The sequence below is a fragment of the Salmo trutta genome, chromosome 22 (genome assembly GCF_901001165.1).
Source record: "Salmo trutta chromosome 22, fSalTru1.1, whole genome shotgun sequence".
Lineage (NCBI taxonomy): Eukaryota > Metazoa > Chordata > Actinopteri > Salmoniformes > Salmonidae > Salmo > Salmo trutta.
In genome coordinates, this window is record NC_042978.1 from 8,267,852 (window position 1) to 8,292,584 (window position 24,733).

The window sequence follows — 24,733 nt, forward strand, 5'->3', positions numbered from 1 at the left end:
TAATAATAAAACTCATGGGCCGTTACCATAGAAACAGATCAGACTGTTGTTTAGTGTAGCTGGTTAGCTAGCAACATTTTCGCGTAGGAATTTGTAATCCATGACAAATTATGTGTACGAGTTGAACAAGTTGCAGCATCGCTTGTGCGGGGAATTTCTCTGTCGGAAGGTAGGTGGAGATATGTGCACATTTGAAATAGGAATAAAATGCAAACGCTAGCTATCTCTCAGCTGGCTAACGCGTTAGCCCGTCTAAACAACACCACCATATCATCTGGATTTGTGTGAAGTGTGCTTACAAACAGATAATATTAGATAATGTAGCTAGACAGTCAGAGAACGTAGCTAGCATTATTAGCAATAATTTGAACGGGTAACGTTACAGTTATGCTAGCTAACAACAGGCTCAGTCCATGTTTGTTTACCTGCACACACTAAATTACGGGGAGCAAATGATTGCTTGCATGGATAAAGTCAAGAGCATCAGCAATAGATCCGACTTGCTACAACTGTTTTACCTGAGCGGTCTATCTATCAAAAACAAGGTAATCTAGCTAGCTAGCTAATAAAACAAAGATGCGTTTGAATGTATTGAGAGTGAAAATGGAACATAACTATCTATTAACTAATATGCTGATTGTAATATTTTATTCAATGATAAAGACAGTCCCTTAAAATCAATGTTGGAGATCATTGTAAGACATCATATTAGACATAAAGATGACAGGACAGGCTTCAACAGCGATGCCATCCAGACCAAATCAATTAACGTTATACAGAAGTTATTGACAAAGTCTCCAACAGTGACACAAACAGTGTATGACGTCAACCCCAGCACAGAAGAGAACACTACTGAATTTATTTTCAACAAAACTGAAATGTCAAGGTATTCAGCATAAACTAAAGGCATTTTATTAGATCATCTCAGCAACCAGAACTAGATCTCAGCTGTCATGAGGAACTAGGCAACATGTTAGTTAGATTATTTGCAAGGGTTCTGTGTTGATGTCTTCCGGACTGTTCTTTGTGATTTGTTTTCTGACACAGGTCGCTTACAGAGGTTGTCTGTCCATCACATTGGACATTATCATCATTTGAAGCATCAGATACTCACCCCACAGCTACCCAGAGAAGTATCTGGAGCCATAAATGTAGCCAGAGCCAGCAGGACCGACAGCCTGTACATTCCTTCCTAGATAATGACATCTCCACTAAGAGGTAGTCCTTTTCAGACAAAAAAATACTGTTGTCACCTCAGAGAGTATTCATAAGAAGAAAACAAGCCGCCTCAGACAAGGCATGATTGCAGGTCCCATAGCTAGTTCTTTCCAGGTACAGTGTTTAACTAAATTAAACCTGGGTCGTATTCATTGGTGCACACTGTAGTAAAACGCTTCACAACGCAAAACAAAAATGAGTTTTTTTTTTATTGGAGAAGTTCAGTCCCTCCCTGTTTGACTGTTTTCTTCAGTTTGGTGCCTTTGTAACCGATATGAAATGGCTAGTTAGTTAGCGGTTGTGCTCGCTAATAACGTTTCAATCGGTGACGTCACTCGCTCTGAGACCTGAAGTGGTTGTTCCCCTTGCGTTGCAAGGGCCGCGGCTTTTGTGGCGCGATGGGTAACGATGCTTCGTGGGTGTCAGTTGTTGATGTGTGCAAGGGTCCCTGGTTCGAGCCCAGGTTGGGGCGAAGAGAGGGACGGAACCTACACTGTTACACCTTGTGAATACAACCAGGTATTGGTATAAGGGATTTGTATATTCATAATCATGGATACTGTCACGATCGTCGTTGGAAGCATACTTGGACCATAGCGCAGCGTGATCTGGGTTCCACATGTTTATTAAATGAAACTCAAAAAAAACAAAACAATAAAGAATAAACGAACACGTGAAGCTAATGAAGTGCTCACAGACAACTACACAAAAACAAGATCCCACAAAACACAGTGGGGAAATGGCTGCCTAAATATGATCCCCAATCAGAGACAACGCTAAACAGCTGCCTCTGATTGGGAACCATACCAGGCCAACAAAGAAATACACACACTAGATTACCCACTCTAGTCACACCCCAACCTAACCAAAATAGAGAATAAAAAGCCTCTATGGTCAGGGCGTGACAGTACCCCCCCCCCAAAGGTGCGGACTCCGGCCGCAAAAGGGGAGGGTCTGGGTGGGCATCTAGTGTTGGTGGCGGCTCCGGTGCGGGTTGAGGTACCCACTCCGCTCGCGGATCCGCCAGCATCGGTGGCGGCTCTGGTGCGGGACTTTGCCCCCGCCCAGACCACGGGTCCAGCCATGGAGCCGGGTAGAACGCCGTGCCCGGACTGGGCCTCGGCGCAGAGGAGGACCCCGGCCATGGAGCTGGGTTGAACGCCGCACCTGGACTGGGCACCGGCGCAGAGGAAGGCTCCGGCCATGGAGTTGAGTTGGCCGCAGTGCCTGGACTGGACATCGGCGCAGAGGAAGGCTCCTGCCATGGAGCGGGACTGGACGCCGTGCCTGGACTGGGCACCGGCGCAGAGGAAGGCTCCGGCCTTGGAGCTGGACTGGACACCGTACTTGGACTGGGCACCGGCGCAGAGGAAGGCTCCTGCCCTGGAGCGGGTCTGGACGCCGTGCCTGGGCTGGGCACCGGCGCAAAGGAGGGCTCCGGCCTGTGGACCGTCGCAGGAGGTTCCGGACTGTGGACCGTCGCAGGAGGTTCCGGATTGTGGACCGTCGTAGGATGTTCCGGACTGCGGACCGTCGCTGGAGGTTCCGGACAGCGGACCGTCGCAGGAGGTTCCGGACTGTGGACCGTCGCAGGAGGTTCTGGACTGTGGACCGCCGCAGGAGGTTCCGGACTGTGGACCGCCGCAGGAGGTTCCGGACTGTGGACCGCCGCAGGAGGTTCCGGACTGTGGGCCGTCGCAGGAGGTTCCGGACTGTGGACCGTCGCAGGAGGTTCCGGACTGTGGCCCGTCGCAGGAGGTTCCGGACTGTGGACCGTCGCCGGAAGCTCCGGACTGTGAACCTTCGCCGGAAGCTCTGGACTGGGGATTGTCGCCAGAAGCCTGGTGCGTGGAGCCGGCACAGGTGGCACCGGACTGGTGACACGCACTTCAGGGCGAGTGCGAGGAGCTGGTACAGGACGTACTGGGCTGTGGAGGCGCACTGGAGACCTGGTGCGTATAGCCGGCACAGGTTGTACCGGAACGATGACACACCTCGCACGGCGAATGCAGGGAGCTAGAACAGGACACACTGGACTGGGAACACGCACTTCAGGGAGCGTGCGAGGAGGAGACACAGGACGTACCGGACTGGGGAGGCGCACTGGAGGCCTGATGCTTGGGACCGGCACAAGTTGCACCGGACTGGTGACACGCTCCTCCAAACGCCTGCGTTGCCGCATACTCCTAGCCAACTCCATTCTCCGGTATCCCTCCTCGCACTGTTCCATCGACTCCCAGGCGGGCTCTGGTACTCTCCTTGGGTCGACCAACCACCTCTTATCTCCTCCCAGGTTGTCACTGGCTCACTCCCCGGCTCCGCCGACCACCCCGTGTGCCCCCCCAAAAACATTTTTCGGGCTTTCTTTTGTTTTTTTATGTGGCCGCAAACCCCGGCGTCGTCGCTGTCCTCCCTTCTCTCCTTGCGTCTGCCGCCAAGGAAGGCTTTCGTCTCCTGCCAAGATTTCCTCCCAAGTCCAGTATGTCTTCTCCTCCTTGGTCTCCTCCCAAGCCCAGGATACCCTCCTCCTGGACACGCTGCTTGGTCCTGTTGTGGTGGGATCTTCTGTCACGATCGTCGTTGGAAGCATACTCGGATCAAAGCGCAGCGTGATCTGGGTTCCACATGTTTAATAAATGAAACTCTCAACAACAAAAAACTATAAAGAATAAACAAACACGTGAAGCTAATGAAGTGCTCACAGGCAACTACACAAAAACAAGATCCCACAAAACACAGTGGGGAAATGGCTGTCTAAATATGATCCCCAATCAGAGACAACGCTAAACAGCTGCCTCTGATTGGAAACCATACCAGGCCAACAAAGAAATACACACACTAGATTACCCACCCTAGTCACACCCCGACCTAACCAAAATAGAGAATAAAAAGGCTCTCTATGGTCAGGGCGTGACAGATACAGTATCTTCACTGAGCTGAATCTTGTGATACATACAACTGATGAAAGCTCACTTTATTCCCTTATTTGGTAATTTGAATTGTGTTTTCTCTAAGGAATCCAATAGATAATGCCAGACTCGACACCCTAATCTTCTTCTGGTAAATGATGAAGACAGCAAAAACAGCAGAGATGGGCCTCCATTGATTGTCCAGTCACAGAGAATGGTTACAGGGCTGACCGAGCTCTCCCCTGCTGAGAGAAAGCCAACAGCCACGTAGCACACCGGGGAAAGGAAGTGATGAAGATGGATATGGGTTTGAGAGAGTAGGAAAAAAACAAGTAAGGAGCTCTGAGTTTCCTTCAACAGTTTTCATGATCATTTCTTATTGTAGCCTATTTCATATATGTGTATTTATTTATTTTCAAAAGAAAAATCAATGACCAATCAAAATGATGATCTGCACATGTCGGAGAAGATTTTGGGTAATTATAACATTTTATCAAGCTGAATGTAACATTAATTCAATGTCCATTGTTATCATTATGACACTTCTGTTGCAGTAGTGGATGACGTGGACAATATATTTGATTGCAGACATTGATGAGGAGGAGTTGAGTGAGCTCTCCAGAGTGTCCTTCCACTCCTTCAGTTTGCCTCAGCCCAGTTCTGATAGTAAACCCATGGCTTGCATCCCAAATGGCACCCTATTCCTTACATAGTGCACTACTTTTCACCAGAGCCCTATGGGCTCTGATCAAATGTAGTGCACTACATAGGGAATAGGGTTCCATTTGGGACTCGTATATGATTACTGGACAGGAGCTCAAATATTTGGCCTGGTTTGAGTTAAAATGCTGTGATGTTTAGTGATCATGTCTTTCTGTGTTTTCTACCCTGAAAGAGCTCATCCTTGGATCTAGCAGCAGTTTTTCAGTGCCGAGTGGAGGAGTTACAGTTTCACATTCTCAGATACACCGGATCTGAGATATGGGATTGTACAGAAGAAGGTAGGATTGGATCACCTTCGTAATGGTATAGTTTTACCACCCTGCATAGAGATAACACATCAGTCAGACAGGCGTTGCATCCCAAATGTCACCATATTCCCTATGTAGTGCACTACTTTTGACCAGGGCCTATATGTCAAAAGCCGTGCACTATATAGGGAATAGGGTGCTATTTGGGACGTAGTACTTATTATGGTGAATTAAATGTTCTTCACCAACCATTAATTAACATATAGGAGTGCTTTCTTGATTTACATCAGTGAGTATTAAGTCATAGAACGTTCTGTAAGTTCCAGTATTTAATTCCGTCTCGACTTCACATGGCATTTTGTCACCAGGAGATTAAGACCCTCCGGTGCTGCGAGAACAAGGTGCCTCACGTTGGCCACTGCTGAGATCCAATGGCTGTGTTGTTGTATTAAGCTTGGACAACGTTTTTTTTTTGCGCAATGGAATATTATATTACTTTATATGTTCAGTGTAATAATTGAAACATTATTAACCGTGACATTTATTTTGGTTGTTATTGTTCCATAGGAGCGTGTCAATTTATTGCGGTGTGGACGGGCTGTATTGAATGTCTTCAACAACCACAAGGAGCTCGATTCAGGCACTGGAAACCTGAACCTTCTCAAGGGAACAAGAGGTCGCAGTGACTGTCACGGGCTGGCTCGAAGAACAACAGGAGAGGTAGAGTCAGGCGCAGGAGACAGAGAGTTCGTGACCACACTTCTTTATTTGAAGCAACTGGATGTGGTCATCAAATTATAGGGGCGCAGCCCTTAAATATTCTGCGATGGTGTACACAAAGAAAATAAACCACTGGCAGAAGGAAAACTCAGTACACGTTCTTTTCGCACTAAAAAAACCCGGACAAGCAACACAATCACGTGTAAATAACCCCCCCTTACTAATGACTAACCCAAAACAGGTGCGTGCCTACCTAGACCTAACCAAACGAAAGTGAAACAAAAAGGGATCGATGGTAGCTAGTAGGCCGGCGACGACGACCGCCGAACTCCGCCCGGCCGAGGAGGGGCGCCACCATCCGTCACTGTCGTGACAGTGACATTTAGAATGCTGTCTTTATTTGAACGTTTTAATATCTGCAAGGTAAAAACACACGGTTACATGACACATCTTCTGCTATTGAAATTGCCATAGGTCAAATGTACATTTTACAGATTGCGCCTTTAAAGGTTGACTCAACGAGACGATGTTGCATGCACGAAGTAAACACATGGTGGGTCAATTACCGCAACAATTAAGAGCGTTAAGGCGTGAAGCTAAACTTCTCCTCCGTTTTGGTCCTGTAGCTACCACATTGTAGCAGCGTGAAGCGGACCAGTGCACATACTCTGTGCGACTGTGTGAGAGCAAAGTCTTGCAACACACTCATCTCAAAATCTGCCATGCTGCTCGTTGCATCGTCATCTCGCTGAGTCTACCTCTAATCAATTCTTCTGCACTATTTTAAAATCACGACTAATTAGTTAGTAACACGTGCCGCATAGAGAAACACTAACAACCAATGAGTTTTTGATTTTAGTTCACTCTTTTTGACTTAATCAATGCCCATGTCTACTCTCGTCAACCAATATGCTCCATTTCCAGATACCTTTTGTTTTTAGGATCATGTATGGTTTGATATGTTTTGAAGGCTGGTTCCAACCTGAAGACTCCCAAGTTCCCTCTCTGGGTGGTGTGCAGCGAGAGCCATTTCAGCGTGCTCTTTGGTGTGCAGGAGGAGCTGTTGAGTGTAGAGGTCGACCGATTAATAGGAATGGACGATTAATTAGGGCCGATTTCAAGTTTTCATAACAATCGGTAATCGGTATTTTTGGCCACCGATTTGCCGATTTAAAAAAAAAGATTATTATAATTTTTTTTTTTAAATGTTTTTTTATATACACTGCTCAAAAAAATAAAGGGAACACTTAAACAACACAATGTAACTCCAAGTCAATCACACTTCTGTGAAATCAAACTGTCCACTTAGGAAGCAACACTAATTGACAATAAATTTCACATGCTGTTGTGCAAATGGAATAGACAACAGGTGGAAATTATAGGCAATTAGCAAGACACCCCCAATAAAGGACTGGTTCTGCAGGTGGGGACCACAGACCACTTCTCAGTTCCTATGCTTCCTGGCTGATGTTTTGGTCACTTTTGAATGCTGGCAGTGCTTTCACTCTAGTGGTAGCATGAGACGGAGTCTACAACCCACACAAGTGGCTCAGGTAGTGCAGCTCATCGAGGATGGCACATCAATGCGAGCTGTGGCAAGAAGGTTTGCTGTGTCTGTCAGCGTAGTGTCCAGAGCATGGAGGCGCTACCAGGAGACAGGCCAGTACATCAGGAGACGTGGAGGAGGACGTAGGAGGGCAACAACCCAGCAGCAGGACCGCTACCTCCGCCTTTGTGCAAGGAGGAGCAGGAGAAGCACTGCCAGAACCCTGCAAAATGACCTCCAGCAGGCCACAAATGTGCATGTGTCTGCTCAAACGGTCAGAAACAGACTCCATGAGGGTGGTATGAGGGCCCGACGTCCACAGGTGGGGGTTGTGCTTACAGCCCAACACCGTGCAGGACGTTTGGCATTTGCCAGAGAACACCAAGATTGGCAAATTTGCCACTGGCGCCCTATGCTCTTCACAGATGAGAAAGCAGGTTCACACTGAGCACGTGACAGACGTGACAGAGTCTGGAGACGCCGTGGAGAACATTCTGCTGCCTGCAACATCCTCCAGCATGACCGGTTTGGCGGTGGGTCAGTCATGGTGTGGGGTGGCATTTCTTTGGGGGCCGCACAGCCCTCCATGTGCTCGCCAGAGGTAGCCTGACTGCCATTAGGTACCGAGATGAGATCCTCAGACCCCTTGTGAGACCATATGCTGGTGCGTTTGGCCCTGGGTTCCTCCTAATGCAAAAAAATGCTAGACCTCATGTGGCTGGAGTGTGTCAGCAGTTCCTGCAAGAGGAAGGCATTGATGCTATGGACTGGCCCGCCCGTTCCCCAGACCTGAATCCAATTGAGCACATCTGGGACATCATGTCTTGCTCCATCCACCAACGCCACGTTGCACCACAGACTGTCCAGGAGTTGGCGGATGCTTAAGTCCAGGTCTGGGAGGAGATCCCTCAGGAGACCATCCGCCACCTCATCAGGAGCATGCCCAGGCGTTGTAGGGAGGTCATACGGGCACATGGAGGCGACACACACTACTGAGCCTCATTTTGACTTGTTTTAAGGACATTACATCAAAGTTGGATCAGCCTGTAGTGTGGTTTTCCACTTTAATTTTGAGTGTGACTCCAAATCCAGACCTCCATGGGTTGATAAATTGGATTTCCATTGATTATTTTTGTGTGATTTTGTTGTCAGCACATTCAACTATGTAAAGAAAAAAGTATTTAATAAGATTATTTCTTTCATTCAGATCTAGGATGTGTTGTTTAAGTGTTCCCTTTATTTTTTTGAGCAGTATATTTTTTAAAACCTTTATTTAACTAGGCAAGTCAACCTCTTGCGCATACCCTGGGATAGGGGGCGCCACAGCGCATTTTGAAAAAAAATCGTTCCCATTTTCAACGGCCTACTAATCAAACTCAGAAGCTAGGACATGCATATACTTATTTTATATGGATAGAAAACACCCTAAATTTTCTAAAACTGTTTGAATGGTGTCTGTGAGTATAACAGAACTCGTATGGCAGTCAAAACCCCGAGACCGATTGAACCAGGAAGTGGGAATCTGAATTGTGGACTCGACTTCACAGCCTTACCTATAATTCACAACGTGAAAAAATGATAATTGAGCACTTTCCAGTGCTTCCACTAGATGTCCCCAGTCTTTACAAAGTGTTTTGAGGCTTCTGCGGTCGAAACTCAGTGAAAGAGACGATGTGGCAATTGGTCACTGTAGTAGGGCCATCAGCATTGTGACGTCGGCGGCCGTGTCTGCCCCCACCTTTGGAAACCTTTTGAAACACAATGAAATCGTCTCACTCGAATCTGATTGGCTCTCTTGTTGAAACAGGCCCTGACGATTATTTTATACAACGTTTGACATGTTTGAACGAACCTAACTGACAGTAAACAGTCATTTATCGTCAGCCAGGTGCCACGCACGGATCAACATTTGATTACAGCCTTAGGACGCGCTAACAACAGGAAGCTAATGGAACATAAAGCATGGACTTTTTCGACCGAAAATACATTTGTCATGGACCTGGGATATCGGGAAGTGCTTTCTGATGAAGACAACTAAAGGTGAGGGATTATTGGCGATATTATACAATATCAGATGTGATTTGCAATTGTTCAAAGATGGCGCCGAGCTAGGCTTTCGAGCTCATTTTCTGGGTATCGCATCCCCTTTGATCTCAAAGTGTGATTACCCTGTAAAGTTAATTTAAAATCTGTTATGACGGGTGTTTTCAAGAGATATTCATCTATAAATCTTAGATTGACAATATAAAAAAAAAAAATTGTTTTCGAATAGTAATTTATAAAATTGTAGCACTGTTTCCCGGGACGCATTTTATGGGAAAATAGTTAGTCAACGTCAGGTGCCGATGTAAAATGCTGTTTTTATATAGAAATATGACCTTTATTGAACAAAAGATTGCATGCTGTGTGTAACATGATGTCCTAGGTGTGTCATCTGATGAAGTTTGTAAAAGGTTAGTGCTGCATTTAGCTGTTTTTTGGTTATATGTGATGGGTGTGCTTGCTCGGAAAATTCATATGATGCGACTTTTACCATGTACTCCTCTAACATAATCTAATATTGTGCTTTTCCTGTATAACCTTTTTGAAATCGGACAACGAGGGTCGATTCAAGAGAGGTGTATCTATAAAACGATATGAGACAGCCCTATATTTGAAAAAAAAAAATATTGAATTTCGTTATGCTAATGTCGCTAGGAGTTTTCGCTGGAAAATGATCCCGCTAACGGGATGATATGCGCAAGAGGTTTTAAAGAACACATTCTTATTTTCAATGATGGCCTTGGAACGGTGGGTTAACTGCCTTGTTCAGGGGCAGAATGACAGATTTTTACCTTGTCAGCTTGGAGATGCAACCTTACGTTAACTAGCCCAACGCTCTAACCACCTGCTTTACGTTGCCAAGGTAAGTTGCTAGCTAGCATTAAACTTATCTTATAAAAAAACAATCAATCAATCATAAACACTAGTTAACTACACATGGTTAATGATATTACTAGTTTATCTAGCCTATCCTGCTTTGCATATAATCGATGTGGTGCGCATTCGCGAAAAAGGACTGTCTTTACTCCGACGTGTACCTAACCATAAACATCAATGTCTTTCTTAAAATCAATACACAAGTATATATTTTTAAACCAGCATATTTAGTTAATATTGCCTGCTAACATGAATTTCTTTTAACTAGGGAAAATGTGTCACTTCTCTTGCAAACAGAGTCAGGGTATATGCAGCAGTTTGGGCCGCCTGGCTTGTTGCGAACTGTGAAGACTATTTCTTCCTAACAAAGACAGCAGACTACGCCAAACGGGGATGATTTAACAAAAGCGCATTTGCGAAAAAAAGCACAATCGTTGCACGATTGTACCTAACCATAAACATCAATGCCTTTCTTAAAATCAATACACAGAAGTATATATTTTTAAACCTGCATATTTAGCTAAAAGAAATCCAGGTTAGCAGGCAATATTAACCAGGGGAAATTGTGTCAGTTCTCTTGCGTTCGTTGCACGCAGAATCAGGGTATACAGAATCTGGCTCGTTGCGAACTAATTTGCCAGAATTTTACGAAACTATGAAATAACATTGTAGGTTGTGCGATGTAACAGGAATATTTAGACTTATGGATGCCACCCGTTAGATAAAATACGGAACGGTTCCGTATGTCACTGAAATAATAATGTTTTCGAGATGATAGTTTCCGGATTTGACCATATTAATGACCTAAGGTTTATTATATTATAGTTAAGTCTATGATTTGATATTTGATAGAGCAGTCTGACTGAGCGGTGGTAGGCATGGTTTAGAGCGAAATAGTCGACGCGTCATAATTCCTGTAATAACTTGCGGCTGAACTTGAAAGGGGTTCCTTCGTTATTTTACCGTTCATGTCTTCCATAGAGAATGTCTTGATCTACTTCAAACAAGGTCTGTGTTTTGTGCTTAAACCGCCTTGGCGTTTTGATACCCGTTTAAATCTCTAGGTAACTAGGTAACATTTGTCAACATATTTTCATAAATCCACTCTACAAAAAAAATGATCTTCGCTTATATTGATCAGAGTTATATCCTATGGATATCTACACAGTTATAAAATTGGCAAGGTGGTGTAAGCCTAAACCAAACACAGACCTTATTTTAAATTAATCTAAAAATATCCTATGGAATAAATGAAGGAACCGCTTTTCAGATTTTGCTAGAAGGTGTCATGGGAATTATGACTCGCACTTTGGTAGTCAATTCTTACCATGCCCATTATTAAAATAGGATTTCCTGCATATGGAAATTACAGTTTTTGTTTTCAGCATTCATCACAGGTAACTTAAACTCTATTTTTATTATTCAAACAGTTGAGAGTATTTGTCTCCTAAGCAGACTCTTCAGTATCGTTGTCACTTCAGAGCTGTGTGTATGTGTGTGTGTATGTGTGTGTATATATATATATATATATATATATATATATATATATATATATATATATATATATATATATATATATATATATATATAAAAAAAAAAAAAATTATAGCAATAATCGGCAGATTAATCGGTACCGCCTTTTTTGGACCTCCAATAATCGGTATCGGCGCTGAAAAATCATAATCGGTCGACCTCTAGTTGAGTGACCAGTGTGGGCTCGGGGATTTTGACCTATACTACTACGATGGCCTAGCCAATCAGCAGGAAGAAATCTGCCTCACTGTATGTATAGAACACTGATGATGGGTTGGTTTGATCTGCTAGAGAACTAGACACAGATGCATCCCTTTTGTATGTAGCTATTTGCTTCTTGATTTGATTTATTTGGTTATTGATGTGAAATGATCAGCCCCATTCATTCTTCACATATCACATATTTAATGACTTACAGTGCTAATCATAAAGCATATCAAGTTAATGAAGAGTTTTTATTCTTGTGTTTATTTCCAGCTGTAGGCAGCACAGGAATATCTGCCGGCTGCCAAGATATCAACACTGATCTCATTCCTCCTCTTGAACACTGTATACGGACAAAGTGAGTGAACTCATTTTTCTTGTTAAAAAAGGCCTTAATTGACTCTGTTCTACTCCCACTTGTGTGCCTTCACCAGTATCCCTATGTAATCTGTCTTGTTTTCATTTGGTCCGTTTGGTTTATTTTAATTGCACTAGGATTTAATTTGACTTCCACTTAGATTATTATGTACTTTTAACGTGTCCTTGAGTGTATTGAAAGGCGCCTGTCAAACACAAATGTGTTATTATTGAAGGATTTATAATGCTGCCTATTGATATTTCAAGTGATACTTTGAACAACATTTGTTGTACAACATTTTTATGTAACAGTATTCCTGATTCCGATTGAGTGTTTAATAGTCACATGTACAGGGTTGCAGGTGTAATTGAAGGGTACAGTGAAAATCTTAGGCTTTGAGCTGCAACATGCAGGACTAAGTGAAATATAATAATGAAAATGTAAACATTTACTAAAGTCTTTGACTGTTTGTGTTTTGTTTTCCTATATAGAAAGATGCCATTGTCGATTGGAATGACACCAAGCCCATACTTTGATTGGCTAGTGGCTAGAAGGTGATGACAGTAGATGAGATTAGGCCTTCCCCATGGCTGGAGACAAAATATACTGCTTTGTTATTAAATAGATGTACTTACAAGTATATTTGTATTGTATAAAGTATATTATTTGTATTGTATTAATAGTATTGTCTTTTATCAACAACCACACGTTTTGACACGATCATGGAGGCCATTTTGTCCATGTCACTGATGTCTTGAGATGTTGCTTCAATATATCCACATACTTTTCCTCATTGGTTTTGAACATGTTACAGTAAGTGGTGCAGGAAGTGTTGATGCATACGCCTTAAAACGAGTCATTACCTCATTATATCTTACATGGACATGCCCAAGATAAATAGGAGTGCCTTGGATTTGTCATAGCCTATGACATGCAGCTTTCAAGACCATTAGTCTTAATGTATTACAATATCCATAATGTATTATGATATGTGGTGTGTATTTTTGACTAAGTATTTTATATGACTGGTCAGAGTAATCTGTTTTATTAAGGTAAAAGTTGTGGATCACCTGTACCTTGCCTTTTGTCTTCTGTGGACTACTGCACATGGGACACATGCAATGCCTTGATTGTCCTCACGCTGCCACTGTTGAGTTGTAAATGCATCCTGAATGCAGTCAACTCTACTCATTCCAGTGACAGAAGAGAAGCTATATGAAATGTTTATTTTTCCAGAATATTTACAACAATAGTGTTTTTTTAAACTTGAAATAAGTCAGAAGTCAGTGGATTGTGTAACACCTATAATGTATCTATGTAGTTTATGTACAGAATTTGAGTAAATAGTGGCACTACTTTCTCCATTTCGCAAGAACTATACACAAAGGTGGTGTCACGATCGCTATCTTTGAACTCCCGATCATAAATAAACCAAGGCGCAGCGTGCATGGAATTCCACATCATTTTAATGAAAATGAAACTCACCAAAACCACAAACTGGGCGAAAACGTGATGTTCTGGGGCTGTCCAAAGGCAGCTACACAAAAACAAGATCCCACAACTCAAGGAGGGAAAAAGGGCTGCCTAAGTATGGTTCCCAATCAGAGACAACGATGGAGAGCTGCCTCTGATTGGAAACCACACTCAGCCAAAACAAAGAAATAGAAAAACTAGATTGCCCACCCCACATCACACCCTGACCTAACCAAACTAGAGGAAAATAAACGTCTCTAAGGTCAGGGCGTGACATGTGGAGCCCGGCCAGTTTATTAGTGGCCATCTTATTCTATGTATTTGAAGCTTGAGTGATTGCAGAAACATCTCCACCCACTCATGATAACGTCACATACTATATGAGCATGGGCTTCTAGCCGGGGCCAAATCGTTTATTTCATTCTTTTGGCTGGAGTAGATGTCTCCTCAACTTAAGGTCATAGCCATATCACACACTGATAAAATATGTGTCATTGAATTGCAAATGTGAGAGTGATGACTGTATTTTTGGCATTTCTTTGACATTTTGAATCCCTTCAAATATTTTTTCTCACAGTAACATGTCAATGTATTAAGTGATTTATCTTCAAATGTATCTATTTCTCTTCTTTAAATAACATACTTTTTTATTGCATCACATCATCCATTGCTCTTTATTTGTTTTTTAGGGTTCACAGTTCTGGGATGTAATGCAGGCAGGGAGGGGGTGGCAAGAAGGATCCCTATGCCAACACCTCAAGCATCAAGGATCAAAGACACTGCAACTGGCACTGAGATAGAGAGCGATGTCGTCTTCATTTACTGTGAGACCCACTTATATCTACAGTCAGTTGAAGTCGGAAGTTTACATACACCTTAGCCGAATACATTTAAACTCAGTTTTTCACAATTCCTGACATTTAATCCCAGTAACAATTCCCTGTTTTAGGTCAGTTAGGATCACCACTTTATTTTAAGAATGTGAAATGTCAGAATAATAGTAGAGAGAATGATTTATTTCAGCTTTCATCACATTCCCAGTGGGTCAGAAGTTTACATACACTCAATTAGTATTTGGTAGCTTTGCCTTTAAATTGTTTAACTTGGGTCAAATGTTTCGGGTAGCCTTCCACAAGCTTTCCACTATAAGTTGGGTGAATTTTGGCCCATTCCTCCTGACAGAGCTGGAGTAACTGAGTCAGGTTTGTAGGCCTACTTGCTCGCACAAGCTTTTTCAGTTCTGCCCACAAATTTTCTATAGGATTGAGGTCAGGGCTTTGTGATGGCCACTCCAATACCTTGACTTTGTTGTCCTTAAGCCATTTTGCCACAACTTTGGAAGTATGCTTGGGGTCATTGTCCATTTGGAAGACCCATTTGCGACCAAGCTTTAACTTCCTGACTGATGTCTTGAGATGTTACTTCAATATATCCACCAAATTTTCCTCCCTCATGATGCCATCTTTTATGAAGTGCACCAGTCCCTCCTGCAGCAAAGCACCCCCACAACATGACGCTGCCACCCCTGTGCTTCACGGTTGGGATGGTGTTCTTCGGCTTGCAAGCATCCCCCTTTTTCCTCCAAACATAACGATGGTCATTATGGCCAAACAGTTCTATTTTTGTTTCATCAGACCAGAGGACATTTCTCCAAAAAGTACGATCTTTGTCCCCATGTGCAGTTGCAAACCGTAGTCTGGCTTTTTTATGTTGGTTTTGGCGCAGTGGCTTCTTCCTTGCTGAGCGGCCTTTCAGGTTATGTCGAGATAGGACTCGTTTTACTGTGGATACAGATACTTTTATACCTGTTTCCTCCAGCATCTTCACAAGGTCCTTTGCTGTTGTTCTGGGATTCATTTGCACTTTTCGCACAAAGTACGTTAATCTCTAGGAGACAGAACGCGTCTCCTTCCTGTGCGGTATAACGGCTGCGTGGTCCCATGGTGTTTCTACTTGCGTACTGTTGTTTGTACAGATGAACGTGGTACCTTCAGGCATTTGGAAATTGCTCCCAAGAATGAACCAGACTTGTTTAGGTCTTGGCTGATTTCTTTTGATTTTCCCATGATGTCAAGCAAAGAGGCAATGAGTTTGAAGGTAGGCCTTGAAATACATCCACAGGTACACCTCCAATTGACTCAAATGATGTCAATTAGCCTATCAGAAGGTTCTAAAGCCATGAAATCATTTTCTGGAATTTTCCAAGCTGTTTAAAGGCACAGTCAACTTAGTGTATGTAAACTTCTGACCCACTGGAATTGTGATACAGTGAATAATAAGTGAAATAATCTGTCTGTAAACAATTGTTGGAAAAATGACTTGTGTCATGCACAAAGTAGATGTCCTAACCGACTTGCCAAAACTATAGTTTGTTAACAAGAAATTTGTGGAGAGGTTGAAAAACAGGTTTTAATGACTCCAACCTAAGTGTATGTAAACTTCCGACTTCAACTGTATTATGCTGCATCCCTGGGCTCCTGTCCTTTAAGAACCCAACAGACCGTTGTGTTATCAGAGTAGCCATTTTGAGTGGAAGGGTCAATACCGGGCCAAAACACTCTTGGCAATGGAAGTGGGTGGAACAGGAAGGAATTTCTTGACTATGTCAGTCAAGGTATTAAGTATCTGATTTTAGCTCTCTAAAATGTAGTCATTTTACTTCTCTGTTCACTTGCAGCTGGTATATAGAAAGACCTACTGTGTGCAGAGCCGTGGTCGAGTGGTTAAAACTGCTGGCCAGCACATATACAGTGCCTTCAGAAACTATTCATACCCCTTGACATAGTCCACATTTTGTTGTGTTTCAGCCCAAATTCGGATTAAATCGATTTTTTTCTTACCAATCTTCACACAATATCCCATAATGACAAAGTGAAAAATGTTTTTGGAAATGTTTGCACATTTATTGAAAATGAAATACAGAAGTATCTGATTTACCTACACTACTAATTCAAGGGTTTGAAGAATCTCTAATATAAAATATATTTTGATTTTTTTTTAACACTTTTTTTGTTACTACATGATTCCATATGTGTTATTTCATAGTTGTGATGTCTTCACTATTATTCTACAATGTAGCAATGAGTAGGTGTTCTAAAACTTTTGACCGGAAGTGTAAGTATTCAAACCCCTGAGTCAATACATGTTAGAATCACCTTTGGCAGCAATTACAGCTATGAGTCTTTCTGGGTAAGTGTCTAAAAGCTGTGCACACCTGGATTGTACAATATTTAAATTCTTCAAGCTTTGTCAAGTTGGTTGTTGATCATTGCTAGACAGCTATTTTCAAGTCCTGCCATAGATTCTCAAGCCGATTTAAGTCAAACTGTAACTAGGCCACTCAGGACCATTCAATGTCGTCTTGGTAAGCAACTCTAGTGTAGATTCGTCCTTGTGTTTTAGGTTATTGCCCTGCTGAAAGGTGAATTTGTCTCCCACAGACTGAACCAAGTTTTTCTCTAGGATTTTGCCTTTGCTTAGCTCTATTACATTTATTTTTATCCTAAAAAAAATCCCTAGTCCTTGCAGATGACAAGCATACCCATAATATGATGCAGCCACCACTATGCTTGAAAATACACTATATATACAAAGGTATGAGGACACCCCGTCAAATTAGTGGATTGGTAGTAGAATGGCCTTACTGAAGACCTCAGTGACTTTCGTCGTGGCATCGACATAGGATGCCACCTTTACAGCAAGTCAGTTCATCAAATTTCTGCACTGCTAGAGCTGCCCCGGTCAGCTGTAAGTGCTGTTATTGTGAATTATACAACAGGTGTTTCTAATCCTGAATGCTGATTAGTTAAAACCGCATTGCAGCGGGTGTCTATTCCACAAGTTACCACCGGCTAAAATGCCTATTTACTCTTTTCCATCTGACTGCGCAATCCACTGTCTCATCAGCCCAGCCAGGCAACTTATACACTTGATCTCCACTATAAAAAGCATCTAGACATTCTCACAATTCTTTTAGACTAACATTTTGTTTTCAACAGCGGAGATTTGTATAAACCTTGCTATCTGTCTCTCCTACATTTGCAACATTGTTTCAATATTCAAATTCGATCTACAGCTGTTCCATAGTAAAGAACGTGTCGGGAGTCGGGATGAGACAGACAGATGTTTCTCAGCCAGTCAAAATCATGAATCAGCTGGCATCATTTTTGTGGATATATACAAAGAAATGTTAATTGAAAAAAGTTGAAATGAAACGAAGTGCAGCTAGTTTGCAGTCTTTCCAGCTTCAGCTTGAAGTGATTGTGTTGTTGGCTAGCTCCTCTGAACAACAGTGTCCTGAGAAATGAGCACATTTTCTATGACAGGCGAAATCGCGCCTCATTAGCTCATTGTTATGGATGTATCCAAATAAATGTCACTAGAAAACAGCTTATGCAAATGCAGCTACTTTGCTTTTATTCTTGCTGCAGTTTTTGATGTGACTTTAAGTTAGCCGTAGTTGGCTAGATAGCAAGCAAGGGTTAAGAATGTTGCCAGACAGTATGGCGATGGAACATTTAGAACGAACGACTGGGTCGTGTCCATAGATACAGAACAAAAAGACTGAACAACTGGGTTGCGTCTCTGGCAACCGAACCGATAGAACAAATGACCAGCCGGCTTGGGTAGCAACCCTAGATTTGTGTCGGGGCTATATCTTATGTAAGGATGATATAGTATGAATAAATTCATCAAAATATATTTTTTTATGAAAATATGTCAATTATTATTTGAATATATTGGTAACCCGTTGTTTAAAAGTGATAATGCCCTCGAAGCCGGTGTTTGGACGATATATTGGCACGGTTTGCCGATAAATCCTCCAAACTCCGGCTTCTCAGGCATTATCACTTAAATGGATACGACTAAGAGTCACAACAACTCAACCACAAAGTGGTAGGCCACACAAGATCACAGAACAGGACTGCAGAGTGCTGAAGTGCATAGGGCTTAAAAATCACCTGTCCTCGGTTGCAACACTCACTACCTCGTTCCAAACTGCCTCTGGAAGCAACGTCAGCACAAGAACTGTTCGTCGGGAGTTTCATGAAATGGGTTCCAATGGTCGAGCAGACGCACGCAAGCCTAAGATCACCATGTCAATGCCAAGCAAAGCATCCCCAAACCATCACACTACCACCACCATGCTTGATCGTTGGTATAAGGTTCAAACTGTGGAATGTATTGTTTGGTTTTCACCAGCCATCATGGGACCCATGTCATCCAAAAAGTTATGCTTTTGACTTATCTGTCCATAGAACATTCTTTCAAGAGTCTTGATGATCTTCCAGGTGCTTTTTGCAAACTTGAGTCTACGTTTTGGACAAGATGGGTCACATTATGTCTGGCAAAAACCAAACGCTGCATTCCACAGTAAGAACCTCATACCAATGGTCAAGCATGGTGGTGCTAGTGTGAGGGTTTGGGGATGCTTTTGCTGCCTCTGGACCTGGACGACTTGCCTTAATAGAAAGAACCATGAATTCTGCTCTGTATCAGACAATTCTACAGGAGAATGTCAGGCCATCCGTCTGTGAGCTGAAGCTGAAACGCAGCCGGGTCATGCAACGAGACAGTAATCCAAAACACACAATCAAGTCTAAATGAAAATGATAAAAAAACAAACAATTTCAAGTTTTGCCATAGCCTAATCCCAATTGACATGTTGTGGCAGGACTTGAAACGAGCAGTTCATTCTTGAAAACCCACAAATGTTGCTGAGTTAAAGCAGTTCTGCATGAAAGAGTCAGCCAAAATTCTTCCACAGTGATGTGAGAGACTGATCAACTACAGGAAGCATTTGGCTAACTTTGTTAAATAAAATAAGTTTATATATTTTTATGTTATTTTTGAACTCAGGTTCCCTTTATCTAATATTAGGTTTTGGTTGAAAATCTGATAACATTCAGTATAAAAAATATCAAAAAATAGAGAAGAAGAAAATCTGAAATACTTTGTCACGGTATGTGTGGGGTACAGAGATGAGGTAGTCATTAAAAAACCATGTTAAACTATTATTGCACACAGAGTGAGTCCATGCAAATTATTATTTGACTTGTTTAGGACATTTTTTACTCCCAAACTTATTCAAGCTTGCCATAACAAAGGGGTTGAATACTTATTGACTCAAGGCATTTCAGCTTTTCATTTTTAATTAATTTGTTAAAAAAACAATCTCATAATTCCACTTTGACATTAAGGGGTATTGTGTGTAGGCCAGTGACACACAATCTCAATGTAATCCATTTTAAATTCAAGCTGTAACAACAAAATGTAGAAAAAGTCTAGGTTTGTGAATACTTTCTGAAGGCACTGTATATGCACCAGGGTTCAATCCCTAAAAAGCATAACAATACTAAAGGTAGAGTGGTATTCCACTCTCCTTTCGAAAAAAACAAAGACATACTGTGAGGAACCAAGGTTTACATCTCTTTCTTAAGGAATTTGATGTAGGTTCTACTGGTAATGCTTGACGTATTAGTCATCATCATGTAGGGATGTGTGCATTCACAAAATGAGATATGAGAGCCATGAATTAATCATAAGACCACACAAAATGAATCGAGGGCCCTCTATTACAGAAACGTGTGTGGGCACCTCATAAAGAGAATGTCATGCAGCCATCTACATAATTATAGCATTAGCTATAAATAAAGGTAGTTTGCTTACACAAGGATTATTTAATTGGATTAAAGTGTTTACTTTTGATGCAAAAAAAATATTTTGGCTGGTTTCTAATGCACGTCACATGGAGCCATGTTTTGAGTTATTCAAAATCTCTTACAGAATATATGGTGTGTCAGTTTCTCCATTCTGTATCACCATTACCATAGGGTTGATACAGAAAATGCAACCTCCGTGACACCCCAATTAGTATGATATTAATTTCTGGATGTCCATCATCAATTTCGTATGCTATTTTACAAATTACAATTCGTATGAAATGTTACGAATTTGCAATTCATACAATATGTTATGAATTTCCAATTTGGCTAACATTAGCTAGTGGGCTAATGCTAACGTTAGCTAGGTTGCTGATGTTAGCTAAGCTAGGGGTTGGGGGTTAAGGTTAGGTTTAAGTTTAGGGTTAGGAGTTAGGTTAAAGGCTTAGGTGAAGGGTTAGCTAATATGCTAAGTAGATATAAAGTAGCTAAAAGTTGTAAGTAAGTTGCTAATTAGCTAAAATGCTAACGTTGTCCCTAATGTCATGTCCTGACCAGTAAAAGGGGTCATTTGTCATTGTATGGTCAGGGCGTGGCAGGGGGTGTTGTTTTTGGTGTGTTTTGGGGTTGGTTTGTTTCATGGGGATTTGTTCTAGTTTTCATTTTCTATGTTCATTTTCTATGTGTGGCCGAGTATGGTTTCCAATCAGAGGCAGGTGTCTTTCGTTGTCTCTGATTGGAAGCCATACTTAGGCAGCCTGTTTTTTCCTGTGGGTTGTGGGTGGTTGTTTTTCGTATAGTCAATGTTACCTTACGGAACTGTCGTGTGTCGTTTTGTTATTTTTTTGTTTAAGTGTTCACGTTACTCTAATAAAAGAAGATGAGCACTCATCACGCTGCGCTTTGGTCTAATCCTTCCGACAGTTGTGACAGAACCACCCACCAACGAAGGATCAAGCAGCGTGGAAGGGAGCAACAGGAGAGGTATCTGGAGTCCTGGACCTGGGAGGAAATCCTGGACGGGAAAGGACCCTGGAGGCAACCTGGAGAGTATCGCCGCCCGCTGGAGGAGATAGATGCAGTGAAGGCGGAACGGCGTTACTGGGAGGAACGGCTGGAACGTCAGGAGGAGGCTGAGAGGCAGCCCCAAATTTATTTTGGAGGGGGGCATACGGGTAGTTTGGCTAGGTCAGGGGGGAGCCCTGACCTAACTTCCCGGGCGTACAGGAGAGAGCCGTGGAGCAAACCGATGCCAGTCATGGAGTCAAGCACGGAGCTTGACGCGAGATTCCGGAAGGAGGTACTGGCGGAGAGGGCACGACTGAGCAGACATGCAGAGGGGCGAGCGATGCATTACGGGGTGATGCGCACTATCTCGCCCATCCGCATGCACAGTCCGGTGCGGTCAGTACGGGCTCCGCAGCGTTGCCGTGCTACAGTTGGCACTCAGCCAGGAAGGAGTGTGCCTGCTCAGCGCATCTGGCCGCCAGTGCGTCTCCTCGGTCCAGTTTATCCTGCGCCTGCTCTACGCACGGCAGCCCTCATTCCCCAGCACAGCCCAGTTTGCCCTGTGCCAGCGCTCCGCCCGTGCCGGGCTACAGTGACCATCCAGCCAGGATGGAGTGTGCCAGCCCTGAGCTCCAGACCTCCGGTGCGCCTCTACGGCCCAGTGTGCCTCGTGCCTGCTCTGCGCACCCAGTCTCCTGTAAGTCTCCCCAGTCCGGGGAGACCGGTCCCAGCTCCACGCAGGAGGCCTCCAGTGACACTCCTCAGCCCGGAGCCTCCAGTGACACTCCTCAACCCGGAGCCTCCAGCGACGCTCTGCAACCCGGAGCCTCCAACGACGCTCCTCAACCCGGAGCCTCCAGCGACACTCTGCAACCCGGAGCCTCCAACGGTGGTCTGCAGCCAAGAGCCTTCAGCGGTGGTCTGCAGCCCAGAGTCTTCAGCAACGGTCTACAGCCCAGAGCCTCCAGCGGGGGTCGCCAGCGCAGAACAGGAGCTACGCCCGGAGCCAGAGCCACCTCCGTAGTGGGAGGATTGACGAAGGGGGGGTGTAGCACAGGAACCGTCGTTGACGGTGGCCACCCTCCCTTCCCTCCCTTTAGGTTTGGGGTTGTTGTTGTGGGGTTTTTTGTTTTGAGGTGCAGTCGGGGTCTGCACCTTCGGGGGGGTACTGTCACGTCCTGGGGGTACTGTCACGTCCTGACCAGTAAAAGGGGTCATTTGTCATTGTAGTATGGTCAGAGCGTGGCAGGGGGTGTTGTTTTTGGTGTGTTTCATGGGGATTTGTTCTAGTTTTCATTTTCTATGTTCATTTTCTATGTGTGGCCGAGTATGGTTTCCAATCAGAGGCAGGTGTCTTTCGTTGTCTCTGATTGGAAGCCATACTTAGGCAGCCTGTTTTTTCCTGTGGGTTGTGGGTGGTTGTTTTTCGTATAGTCAATGTTACCTTACGGAACTGTCGTGTGTCGTTTTGTTATTTTTTTGTTTAAGTGTTCACGTTACTCTAATAAAAGAAGATGAGCACTCATCACGCTGCGCTTTGGTCTAATCCTTCCGACAGTTGTGACACCTAATGAGATTCGAAAACACGCAACCTTTGGGTTGCTAGACGTTTGTGTTATACGACGACCCATCCACCCTGACCAACCACCCTACTTTAATTTTTGCCTTAAGTAACCTTCTGTCTTATGTAACCATACCAACCGTACCATATCATACTCATTTGAGTGTCCCGGATTTACATTTACTAAATCTATTCTATGAGACCAGGCTTGGAAATGGCAACCCAGAAGAAGAGGACTTTATCAGTCCTTGCTGAGAATAAATAAATTATCTCTGTCTTCGCAGTGACTAATAAAGTTGTTACTATTCTATATCATTACTGACCATACCATTACTGGGGTACCATACAGACCAATTGAATGGAAAGCCATCACAAATAGAATCAGAAAGACTTTGAGGCAGCATCATAAACCTATTGGGCCTTGTTGTTCTCCTCTGTGCCTGTGTCCCAAATGGCACCCTATTCCTTATATAGTGCATTACTTTTGACCACGGCCCATAAGGGCTCTGGTCAAAAGTAGTGCTCCAAGTAGGGAATAGGGCATCATTTGGGATGCTGCCACTGTCTCTCAGCTGACTGCTGCTTCTGGCTCTTCAGATGTATGGGAAATGACCTGGCTTTGGCTCTATTTATCTCAGTGCCTCTTAGAAGAGGCGCTGGGGCATTCGGTAGGGTTGTGTGTAATTGTGTTAGGGCCCTCCCACACTCCATCCCCAGTGCATCTTCTGTCTCTTTCCTTAATCTGCACTGTTTGTCTCCAGATGTGATATCCTCCTCATATAAGGATCCAGTGTCTCTGCCCACCCACCCACTGAGAAAGGGATCCCCCACCTTACCCCCATGAGGGTGGACCCCTTATTTATAGCACCCTAATCCTTTTATAGTGTTGGAAAAAACACCGGACCACTCCTGTGTTAATTGTCCCGGGTAATCATGATACAGTGATGATGAGCCATATAAAAATCATTATGATCGATTGTGCCATTTATGATTAAAAAAAATATATATAAAGAGCTCTGATGATAAATCGTGTGGAAGCATCATTTCCGTAGTTTGGTTTTTGTCTCCTTCTTTCCAACGAGTGTGTATTGATGGTGTGTTTTGTGATGGGGGTGTGATTTGTGAAAAGGCAGTGGTATGACGGAGGCTTATGAGCCCTCAGGACCAATGAAAATGACATCCATTTTAAATGGACTTGTAAATATTGTACGATCCACGCTTCTAGAGAACAGGAAATGTGTCTGTATGAAATGTAGTCCTAAAAGCATTGCTACATTCAGATCTAAGTTGCAGTGGTTGCATTGTTCTCCACTTTCAAAGCTGTAGAAGTGGAGGCCAGCTTTCAGAGTGCAGTGTAACGCAGTCAGGAAACGTGAGCTATATCGCAAGGTGATGTATAACACATTCATTGTTGTGAAACTACGATGAAGTGGTAGAACAGCTTCTTTTCACGTCTGTCATTGATGGAGAGGTTTGATATCTCTTTATCTAATAGTGAAAAAGGGGAGATTGCTCATAAGAGAGCCTCGTGATTAGTCTTGGTTAAGATGGGATTTCTCCAGCTGATGTTCCAAATCATTATAAACAGTCTATAGAGACATGCTGGCGTGAGAACTGTAGTGTTGTAATCTTTGGCCAAGTAAATGTTTGT

General features: G+C 43.3%; 1 long non-coding RNA gene across 6 annotated transcripts; it reads left to right on the forward strand.

Moving 5' to 3' along the window:
* The first annotated feature begins 115 nt into the window (after positions 1 to 115).
* Positions 116 to 24,109, forward strand: LOC115157995 (uncharacterized). 6 transcript variants are annotated; one of them, XR_003868603.1, is made up of 9 exons: positions 683 to 1,218; positions 4,234 to 4,459; positions 4,550 to 4,603; positions 5,023 to 5,128; positions 5,666 to 5,818; positions 12,294 to 12,378; positions 12,870 to 12,932; positions 14,541 to 14,675; positions 23,844 to 24,109. It is a non-coding gene; the product is annotated as an uncharacterized LOC115157995 (long non-coding RNA). The 6 variants fall into 6 exon arrangements; XR_003868602.1 differs by lacking the exon at positions 23,844 to 24,109 and adding an exon at positions 21,438 to 21,701 and having other exon boundaries at positions 684 to 1,218; XR_003868604.1 differs by lacking the exons at positions 683 to 1,218; positions 14,541 to 14,675; positions 23,844 to 24,109 and adding an exon at positions 116 to 169 and having other exon boundaries at positions 12,870 to 13,453.
* Positions 24,110 to 24,733: the final 624 nt, after the last annotated feature.